The sequence below is a fragment of the Coffea arabica genome, chromosome 5e (genome assembly GCF_036785885.1).
Source record: "Coffea arabica cultivar ET-39 chromosome 5e, Coffea Arabica ET-39 HiFi, whole genome shotgun sequence".
Classification (NCBI taxonomy): domain Eukaryota; kingdom Viridiplantae; phylum Streptophyta; class Magnoliopsida; order Gentianales; family Rubiaceae; genus Coffea; species Coffea arabica.
In genome coordinates this window covers 35,848,133-35,857,448 of record NC_092318.1, presented here as the reverse complement: position 1 = coordinate 35,857,448, position 9,316 = coordinate 35,848,133, and the positions used below count along the sequence as shown (strand labels likewise).

Below are 9,316 nucleotides of genomic sequence, written 5' to 3'. Positions count from 1 at the left end.
ATTATGCCATCATATGGTAGCCAGGTGGATGGACAGCCTATTGAGTCTTTACAATTACTGATAGCGATCCTAAAGCTAAATTTAGGTGAACTGCCAATCAAGCACCTTTCTGTCAACAACTGCATCAGTTTAGTTGGGCAATTGTAAATTTTTAGCGGGAAAAATAGCCAATTCCATCTCTAAACTTTTCATTAGTGTTGATTTAGTACTTAATTTTTATTCCTAACCAATTTGATATGTGAACTTATTTGTAGGTCCAGTTAAAGACTTCTCTGGCGGTTTCACCATTTAAAACTAATTTGGCTCTTAATTGACCAATTAAACAATGGTATATTGGGAACATCACTTATGGGGCTATAATAAATCAAGTAAATTATGTAAAAAATCACAATATTAAAATTTTAAAAAGTTTTATCTAGTATTTTTTACAAGATTTAAAAGTTTTATTTGGTGATTTTTTATACGTTTTACTTGTTTTATTACAGTTTCGTGATAATACCTTTAATTAATTAATTAATTAGGAGTCAGATCAGTTTTAGGTAGTGGTGCCATCGCGAAGGTCCTTAATTGGAACTGCGAAATAAGTTCAAGTATCAAATTGGTTAGAAATAAAAATTTGGGACTAAATCGGCACTAACAAAAAATTTAGAGACGAAATTGGCCATTTTTCCATTTTTAGTTGGAGGAGCAAAATTTGAATGAAAACAATCGGAAAAAAACAAAAACAAAACAAAATGCTAGTGAAAAAAAAATTGTGAACATTTGTATATCTCTCTAAATGGCAACTTTTGAAGGGAGTTGGTCCCCGACGTTATAGGCTATTGGTCAGAGAAAACGAGACAGCCCATAATTTTCTAGTCCATATTAGAGGAGGATCCACCGACACTGGTAGTCATGGATTGGGCTAAGGACTAAGTGGCCGGGGATTCAAGATATAAAAAAGCTTTTGAGACAGTCCAGGCTCCAGGTGAGCCCAACTATCCCCGTGTGAGTGAAAACGCATTGGAGTCAGAATGCGGTACCATGTGCCTGAGATGTTGCACCGTCGGTATCCCTGCTATTTTAAAATTTTCCCTCCCCTCTCACGACGGAAATCTTTACTTGGGAACGTCGAAACCGAACTGTCTACTTTCCTCTTGGATGATTCCCGCAAATCAGCAACGAGTCAACTGTAATTCTACTCACTCGGATTGAGCTGAGTTGGCTGTAGCCCGATCGCTCTTCGATTGATTAATCGCTAAGGGAAAAAAAAATAGTTAAACAAGGAAAAAAAAAGAGAGAAGAAAATGCAGACTAAGGTCTCAAATGCTAATCGGCATTCCGTAATAGTGATTCGATCTCGGACTTCAACGATGATGTTATCCATGTTCTCCACCTTAGCTTCCTTTAAGTTGCCGGCAGGTGAGTTTCATTTTACCATGATTCAAATTCTTCACTGAATTAATGTGATTTTTCTTCGGTTAGACTATATAATTTTTGTATTTTTTCCCTGTATTTTAGTGTTTGTCGTTAATAATCAGAGGCAAATTTGGATATTAGCGTCAGTTATGAGCAACAAAAAATGACCGAGTATGAGTGGATCGTAGCGGATCCTAGGAAATTGTTGTTTAGCTGAGATGATCGCGGAGCAACTTAATTTCGATGTTACGTTGTATAAATATTTGTTCACTAAAACACCTTCTTTAAAGAGCATACATGTTTTCTTTTTATTTATTTGTTGTCATTAAATCGTGGATACAGATTATGGCAGGATGAGGAAGAGAGGGTTCTCTTGACAAAGGAGCTTGATAGAATTACTGGGCAGGTACTTGATCTTTTGTTGATGATGAAATTTTCTCCATGAATTGCTGAATTGTTTAATGGATGGTATGGTCTGCCATTTATTGCTGGAACTACCCTTCTCAGTAAGCTGTCATGACAATGCCGATCCACTGGTGTAAAAATCAGAATGAAAACATTTTTTGTTGGTTCAAATGTGCAAGTGGAGATCAAATGTGAATTGCTATTGACAGTTGCTTTTGCTGTTTAGTGACATTCAGCAATATCAGTGGACGATACTCTAAAAATTATTGCTTGCAGGTGAGTAAGATGATTGTTGTGACATCATCTATGTCTACTACTACTTACAATTCTAATGAAAATATTCTGTTCTCAGGGAACAAAAGAAGAAATTGTCTGCATTGGAGATGGAACTGGTGGCAGCTAGACAGGAGGGATTCGTTTCCAGTCACTTGCCAGAGAAAAATAGTATTTCTAATAAAAGGCCTCTAGTAGTGATAGGAATACTTACAGGATTTAGTCACAAGAGCAAGAGAGATGCTGTACGCAAGGCTTGGATGGGAACTGGTATTTATTACAGATCCGTCTTCGTTTTTCTATGCAGTTTTGGTAGTTTGCTGTGTTTGGACGCCATTTTCCGTGAACACATTTCTCAATCACCTTTTTGTGTCACATACATCAGGCTCTTATACCCGTTTGGTTTTTGTGGATAGAAGTAGGGCTCAGTTCTGTCGGTATTAAGAGTGCGGCGGCTTCATGGTCTTGTCTTGTCCATCATCTATTTCTAGGGAAGACCAAATGAATTTACGATATCAGATGGACCTGTTAAAAGATTTGGAAGAACAAAAGATCTAGACGATTTATTTGGCAGACTCTAAAATACTATAGCTCTAATAAGAGGTTCTACGTTTGTATTCTCTGAAGGTTGCCTCCCTGTTAAAGGATTGGAATACAGATTATTAGAAGCATTAGACATGTGATTATCGATGTATAGAATCTTTTCATTTTGCACCTGCTAAGTATGCACTCTCTGAATTCAGCCCCCCCTCCCCCTTTCCCCCTTCTCTCACACATTCTGGGAGGGGAAAAAGACTGTCGTCTTGTCAAGATGCTCCAACCTCTCCGAGAAGGAAGATATCAGTGCCATGATTCATTAGCTAAAGCTCAATTATATATGTGTGTTCCTTGATCCACTTAATCTTCATGTCACTCCGTTGCAAGATCCATTATTGGAAAAATCCACTAACAGATCATATTGCCAACGTGGAATTATTTTGGTGGTCAGTTTTGTATAATTTCTTAGGTCAACTTCATAGACTCAAAGGGCTGACTTCCTTGATGTTCAGACGTCAGTGTTTATACTCTTGATCCTGGATTCCTTCTAAAAGGATTTCATGCATGCTTTTGTAATCTCATGTCTGAGATAATGTGATAAAATAGAAAAGGGCAAAATATAAATGTTCTAAAATTTCAGTAATTATTGAAAGCAAACAAAGTATTACCATTTTTTTTTTCTTCTGATATAGCTTATATGACATTTTATCATGTAAGGCTTTTATAATAATTTGCTTAAATGTTCACATTTATAAGTTTTCTGTTATGTGGATTTTCAGTTGTAATTGTTTGTGTAATCCTACATTTTTTTTTTTTTTAATCAAACGATAACATTTTATAGATAATGGATAATAACACTTGAAAATACAAGAGTTAATTACAAAAAGGGGTAACTACCCCCATATCTTTCCTAGCAAGAACAGTTAACCATGTTGGAAATGAAGCTTGCCAGTCAATGGTATTAACCACCTTGGTTGCAAATTGAGCCATTGCATGACTGCAACCATTCGCACTTCTGGGAACAAAAGAAAAGATACAGCTGTCAAAGCTAGTCTTTAGGGCCTCAATGTCTTCAAGGATTGTTTGTAGCTTACAATCCTGAACATTGCCCGCATTGATCGAGCTCACAACATTTCTGCAGTCTGACTGGACTTCTATCTTTGTCCATCCTGCAGCTTGAGCCATTTCCAGCGCACTTCGGATTGCTAAACATTCCTCCGTGGCAGCTTCCCCTTTTTTCCTTCTACTAATCCCTCGGGCTTTCACTAGATCTCCTCGCCAGTTCCGAGCAACAATTCCCAATCCTGTCCTAACCATTTTTGCTGAGATTGCTGCGTCCGTATTAATTCTCACTACTCCCTCCATTGGTGGCTCCCAATTATGCTGACTCAGTCTTTGCTGCTCTGTTGATTCGAAACCGCGGGATTGAGAGCCAGTTGCCTCTTCAAATTCGATCCACTCTTGCTGGGCTTTGTCAATTATCACTTTTGCGTCCTCATTCACCAGCTGGAATACTCTCTTGTTTCTCGCCTTCCAGAGCTGCCAAAGTATATTTACTGTGAGCTTGATGCGATCCATTCCTTGGGCACCCTTAGCCGATTCCATCACAGCATCCCACCACCTCCACATATTGCATTGAAGCTCAGCTATCCCTTCCCAACTCACCGGAGCTAATCTCCAAGCCATTTGAGCTGTTGGACAAAAAAAGAAAACATGTTCCATGGTCTCCGTAGCCTCACCACAACATTGGCACTGATTGCTTCCTTTCCCAACTCTTTGGTAGAGAGCTTCATTAGTAGCCAGCCCATTTTGCAAACACCTCCATAAAAAATGCTTGAGCTTCATTTTGATATTTAAGCCCCACAATCTTTTCCACACCGTGTGCTTCCTAATTGCCCAACTAGTCTCTGAGTCAGGTGCAATTCTGTGATTCATTATCTCCCTTCCCCCTTTGGCAACAACGTAGCCTGTTCTGACTGTATAAGCACCAGATTTGCTATGCAACCAATACAATCTGTCTTTCCTTTCATATAGACTAAGAGGGATGTTAGTTATGAGATCCACATCATCTATATTAAACCAGCGATGCAGTGTATCAGTCTTCCACCTCCCCTCCTCTATTAGTTCATGGACACACTCAAGTTGACACCTTGCTGGTTTAACCGTAGTCAGTTTCCCATGGCGCGATCCAGCTACCCATCTGTCTTCCCAGATTTTAATAGACCTTCCATCTCCTACCCTCTTGTATAGGCCCTGCTGAAGCAGCTCACCACCCTTGTGTAAACTTTTCCAGCACCAAGATGCTGTGCTCGGGGGCTTTTGAACAAACCAGTCATTCTTCTTCATGTATTTAGCTTTCAGGACCTTGCTTACTAACAAATTCGGATTTGTAACAACCCTCCAAGTTTGTTTTGCAAGCAAGGCAACATTGAAAGCTTCTAAGTCTCTAAAGCCCAAACCCCCTTTCCCTTTAACTTCAGAAAGTTTACTCCACCTCACCCAATGAACTTTGTTCTCTAAACCTCCCCCACCCCACCAGAATCTGGCGATAGTTGCACTAATACCCTTGCACAAGCCTTTAGGGAGCTTAAAACAAGACATAATATAGGTAGGCATTGCCATGATGATAGATTTAATAAGGATCTCCTTACCCCCTTGACTAAGCACTTTATGTTTCCAACCTTGGAGTTTACTAATGATGATACTTTTCAGGACACCAAACACCTGATTCTTAGCTCTCCCAATGGTCATGGGTAATCCTAAATATTTCCCACTAGAGGCTTCCCTCATATTGCCCAAAACCTCCCTAATCTCTCCGCGAAGCCTGTTGGGGGTATTTTTAGTAAAGAACATGGCTGATTTATCAAAATTTACTACCTGTCCCGTGGCCTGTCCATAGGTCTGAATGATCTCCTTTACCTTCTTAGCCTCCTCCTTGCTTGCTTTGCAACACAAAAGAGCATCGTCTGCAAAAAAGAGATGAGAGATCATAGGGCTGTCTTTGCAGACTTTGATGCCCGTTAGTTGCTTAGAATCCACAGCTTTCTTGATTAAATTAGACAGCCCTTCCATGCATATAATGAACAAGTAGGGGGATAGGGGATCCCCTTGACGGAGACCTCTAGATGGTTTGATATGGCCCACCTTTTGTCCATTCAAATTAAAAGAATAAGAAACGGTGGAGATACACGTCATGATCCAGCGAACAAAAATAGGACAAAAACCCATATGTAACATAATTCTGCCTAGGAACTTCCACTCCACTCTATCAAAAGCTTTTGACATATCAAGCTTTAAAGCCATAAAGCCTACTCTACCCCCTCTCTTATTTTTAAGGAAATGCAAGACTTCATGAGCTATGATAGCATTATCAAGAATTTGACGCCCGGGGACAAAAGCAGATTGAGACGGATTAATACAGTGCCCTAGGACTTTTTTCAATCTATTAGCCAAAATCTTGGAAATAGTTTTATAAAGGACAGTGCAAAGGCTTATAGGCCTGTAGTTAGAAATCACAACAGGATTGTCAACTTTAGGGATAAGAGAGATAATGGTCTCATTAATAGCCGATAAGATATTACCAGAATGAAAGAAACTTGTGACAGCATGGACAATATCATTTTTGATAATATGCCAATATGTTTGGAAAAATAAAGGGGGCATACCATCAACTCCAGGAGCTTTATTTGGGAACATGGAAAATATGGCTTGTTTTATCTCCAAATCTGTCACTGGCTTGATCAACTGAATGTTCACGAGATTAGAAATAGTGCTCGGTATACCTTGCAACACTTCTTCAAATTCAGATGGATTACTTGAGTTGAACAGCTCCGCATAGTGCTCGCTTATCTCAGCTTCAATTTCCTCTGCACTTGTACACCACTCCCCATTAGCCTTCTGGAGTATACTAATATGTTTGTGTAATCCTACATGTTATACCTCTTTGCAGGTAAAGTGTTGAAAAAGGTAGAGGATGAGAAGGGAATAATTGCACGTTTTGTTATTGGGAGGAGGTATCATTTCTTTTTTGTTTTGCCATTTTTCATTTCTTTTTCTTCAACTGATCTCTCTTGGAAGTCATTCTAGCGGTGGCTGTGAGTCTGCGATTTGAATTATCTTGCAGTTCGAACCGTTCAGACAGCTTGGACAGAAGCATTGACAATGAAAATAGGGAAAATCGCCAATTTAGTCCCTAAACTTTTTATTTCTGTTGATTTAATCCCAATATATTATTTATAGCCAATTTAATCCTTAAACTTATATTTCAGTTCCAATCAAGGAGTTTAGCGGCGGCGCCACCGCATAATTTCCATTGACTTCCCAATTGAGCAACCCATAAGGGGTATTTTAGGGACTTCCATTGTGGAGCCTTAACCAAAATTTAAAAAAAGGTGCAATCTCGCCGTTTCAGTGGGTAATGGTGGTTACTCCACCAATCTCCCGCCGGACGGGTGACACAACATCCTTTTGGCTCTCGTTTTCCTTTTTTGGCAGCTATGGTTTTAACACAAGCTATGAAGAATTTTCCGACTTATATTCCTCATCTGGAAGCACCCACCTTGAGAACCCACTCCATTTCTTTATTCGCTTCATCTCCTAATGCAGCAGTTTCCTCCAAATTCTGTTCAGCTTCCCTCCTCAAAACTGAGAGAGAAGACAATTTTCTTGATGGGGTAAACACCGCCCCTACTGCTGACGCAGCTTTCCAACCATGGCTGACATCATTGAAGCATCAAAAAGGTAAAATCTGGACCTCTACCTCCAAAGTTTAGGACCTTTTTTCAAAATAACTGCTAAAGCCTTGAAAACTGGCAATGAGCTTGGCAGGGCAGAAGGACTGGTGAGGCTGTGGCTAGGAGGAAAGATTCTTCATTTGGACTCCATCAAACTGCGCCGGGAGACCTTGGAGATGGAAAAATCTATTTTTGGGATTGGTTTGTATGTCGGAGCAGTTGCAATTAGATATGGATACAATTGTGGCTGTAAGAAAGCTGAGTTACTTGCCATCAATGACACTGATTTATATCATTCACCTCTTCGCCGCCGCCAATCCTTCATTCACCGACAGAGTTGCCACCAAGGACATCCACATCGACCCCTTGACCTCTCTTGCCCTTCGAATCTTTCTTCCTGACTCCTGCCACGATTCAACTTTCAAGTCCCAATCCATCAAATCAAGGGCTAAGGATATTCGACCATTCGATTATTCTGATCCTAGATCCGATCCGAACCATCTTCTTCTCCGGCGGAACAGCTATGGCTCTGCCAATGGAGTCACTACCACGACGCCGACCGTGACCATCCGGAATCAGAATCATCGGAGAAATAGCTATGGCTGTAGCAGTGACGATGTCAATTTAAAATCAGATAATGGGGTTTACGAAGGATATAATGGAGTAACCCGTCCGGCAGGAGATTGGTGGAGTAACCACCATTACCAATTGAAACGGCAAGATTGCACCTTTTTTTTTTAATTTTGGTTAAGGCTCCGCAATGGAAGTCCCTAAAATACCCCTTATGGTTGCTTGATTGGGAAGCCGATGGAAATTATGCGGTGGCGCCGCCGCTAAACTCCTTGATTGGAACTAAAATATAAGTTTAATGATTAAATTGGCTATAAATAATGTATTGGGACTAAATCGACAGAAATAAAAAGTTTAGGGACTAAATTGGCGATTTTCCCATGAAAATAAAGACACCAATGATTTTCTCATTCTTGTATGTTACGTCAACTCATTGATTCTTTTCAGAAATTACTTGTATTCTTACAATGAAAATAAAGAGACCAGTGATTTTCTCATTCTTGTATGTTACGTCAACTCGTTGATTCTTTTCAGAAATTACTTGTATTCTTACATCTTCTTGTCCCTTTTTTTGGGGTTTTCATATCAGTCAGTATACTATTTGGTTGATAATGACATCTTTACTTTTATTTTTCGCAGGAAAACCATGTTGATGCACCTGAGGAACACCCAAACAAGACAAAGTCATTTTTTGCTTATGCTGCAGAAAATTGGGATGCTGACTTCTTTGCAAAAATCAATGATGATGTCTTTTTGAATATTGGTAATTATTAGACAAAACTGCAGGCAAAACTTTCTAGCGTTCTGTAGATCTTACTTTAAATATCTGGCATACATGGTTTGTTGGGATGCTAAACTTGCATTACTTAAACATTGACGTGGCCTTTGAATTTTATTTATTCATCTTTTCTCCGCCCTTTTCTTCATTTTCTCAACTTTTTTAGAAAAGTAGTGGTGGGAAGGCAGAAGCAGAAAAGGGGATGGGACAGTGTGTGGATCACACCCTCATTGTGAGACAAGATACTGCGAGCCTCACCTTTTGAATTCTATAATGGGGCTGAAATAATTTCAGATCCGGATTGTCGCTGTCAAATATAAAGGCTTTTCCTACATTTGTGCTGCAGATGCATTAGGAAATACACTCGCTGGATATGTGGACAAGCCTCGTGTATATGTTGGGTGTACGAAGTCAGGCGAAATGTTTTCTGAACAGTGAGTGGGCCTCAAATTTTGATTAGTGAAAAATGGTTTCGGAACTGAGCGGCTACAGATTTTTTTTTTTTTTTTTTTAAAACTGTGCTATGAGTCAGTATTCATGGAGTTGTCTTGATTGGAACTTTGGCAGGAGCCACAGGTGGTATGAACCAGATTGGTGGAAATTTGGGGATGGAAAAACGTAA

At 39.6% G+C, this 9,316-nt stretch overlaps 1 pseudogene; it reads left to right on the top strand.

Moving 5' to 3' along the window:
• The first annotated feature begins 1,286 nt into the window (after nucleotides 1-1,286).
• LOC113687259 (hydroxyproline O-galactosyltransferase HPGT1-like) lies at nucleotides 1,287-9,316 on the top strand (annotated as a pseudogene).